Source organism: Scyliorhinus torazame, chromosome 12 (genome assembly GCF_047496885.1).
Source record: "Scyliorhinus torazame isolate Kashiwa2021f chromosome 12, sScyTor2.1, whole genome shotgun sequence".
NCBI lineage: Eukaryota > Metazoa > Chordata > Chondrichthyes > Carcharhiniformes > Scyliorhinidae > Scyliorhinus > Scyliorhinus torazame.
The window spans coordinates 228,118,770-228,120,727 of record NC_092718.1 but is presented as its reverse complement, the minus strand read 5'-3'; positions in this window follow the sequence as shown (position 1 = coordinate 228,120,727).

Genomic DNA, 1,958 nt, shown 5'->3' with positions numbered 1-1,958 from the left:
CCCCCAGCACTCCCCCCCCCCCCAGCACCCCCCCCCCAGCACTCCCCCCCCCAGCACTCCCCCCCCCAGCACTCCCCCCCCCAGCACTCCCCCCCCCCAGCACTCCCCCCCCCAGCACTCCCCCCCGCCCCCAGCACTCCCCCCCGCCCCCCAGCACTCCCCCCCGCCCCCCAGCACTCCCCCCCGCCCCCCAGCACTCCCCCCGCCCCCCAGCACTGCCTCCCCCCCCAGCACTGCCCCCCCCCCCCCAGCACTGCCCCCCCCCCAGCACTGCCCCCCCCCCAGCACTGCCCCCCCCCCCAGCACTGCCCCCCCCCCCCAGCACTGCCCCCCCCCCAGCACTGCCCCCCCCCCCAGCACTGCCCCCCCCCCCCAGCACTGCCCCCCCCCCCCCAGCACTGCCCCCCCCCCCCCAGCACTGCCCCCCCCCCCCAGCACTGCCCCCCCCCCCCAGCACTGCCCCCCCCCCCAGCACTGCCCCCCCCCCCCCAGCACTGCCCCCCCCCCCAGCACTGCCCCCCCCCCCAGCACTCTCCCCCCCCAGCACTCTCCCCCCCCCCCAGCACTCTCCCCCCCCCCCCCAGCACTCTCCCCCCCCCCCAGCACTCTCCCCCCCCCCCCAGCACTCTCCCCCCCCCCCCAGCACTCTCCCCCCCCCCAGCACTCCCTCCCCCCCCCCAGCACTCCCTCCCCCCCCCCAGCACTCCCCCCCCCCCCCAGCACTCCCCCCCCCCCCCCCACTCCTCCCCCCCCCAGCACTCTCCTCCCCCCCCCCCAGCACTCTCCTCCCCCCCCCCCCCAGCACTCTCCTCCCCCCCCCAGCACTCTCCTCCCCCCCCCCCCAGCACTCTCCTCCCCCCCCCCCCCAGCACTCTCCTCCCCCCCCCCCCAGCACTCTCCTCCCCCCCCCCCCAGCACTCTCCTCCCCCCCCCCCCCAGCACTCTCCTCCCCCCCCCCCCAGCACTCTCCTCCCCCCCCCCCCAGCACTCTCCTCCCCCCCCTGCACTCTCCTCCCCCCCCCCAGCACTCTCCTCCCCCCCCCCCCAGCACTCTCCTCCCCCCCCCCCCCAGCACTCTCCTCCCCCCCCCAGCACTCCCCCCCCCCCCCCCCAGCACTCCCCCACCCCCCCCCCCAGCACTCCCCCCCCCCCCCCCCCAGCACTCCCCCCCCCCCCCCCCCAGCACTCCCCCCCCCCCCCCAGCACTCCCCCCCCCCCCCCCCAGCACTCCCCCACCCCCCCCCCAGCACTCCCCCACCCCCCCCCCCAGCATCATCCCCCCCCCCTGCACCCCCCCCCCCAGCATCACCCCATCCCCCCCCCCCCAGCATCATCACCCCCCCCCCCCCCCCCCCAGCACCACACCCCCACCCAGCACTCCTGTATGCTTCACCCGGTGCCGGAGTCTATGCATTTACTTTTTTAAAAAATATATTTTATTGAAAATTTTTTCTAAACATCATTTTTCCCTCTTACAAAACAAACGGAACGATAACAAAATAGAAATTTTTAACAATACACAAGTAACAAAACCCCATTATCTATTGACCTACACTAAACTAAACCCCCCCCCCCTTTCCCCTGGGTTGCTGCTGCTGGTCATCTGTCTTCCCTCTAACGTTCCCCTAGGTAGTCGAGAAATGGCTGCCACCGCCTGGTGAACCCTTGAGCCGATCCTCTCAGGGCAAACTTTCTCTGCTCCAGTTTAATGAACCCCGCCATATCATTTACCCAGGCCTCCAGTCCGGGGGGTTTCGCCTCCTTCCACATGAGTAGGATCCTGCGCCGGGCTACTAGGGACGCAAAGGCCACGACATCGGCCTCTTTCGCCTCCTGCACTCCCGGCTCTTCCGCAACTCCAAATAGAGCTAACCCCCAGCTTGGTTTGACCCGGGCATTCACCACCTGCGAGATCACTCCTGTCACTCCCTTCCAATATCCTTCCAGTGCCGGGCACG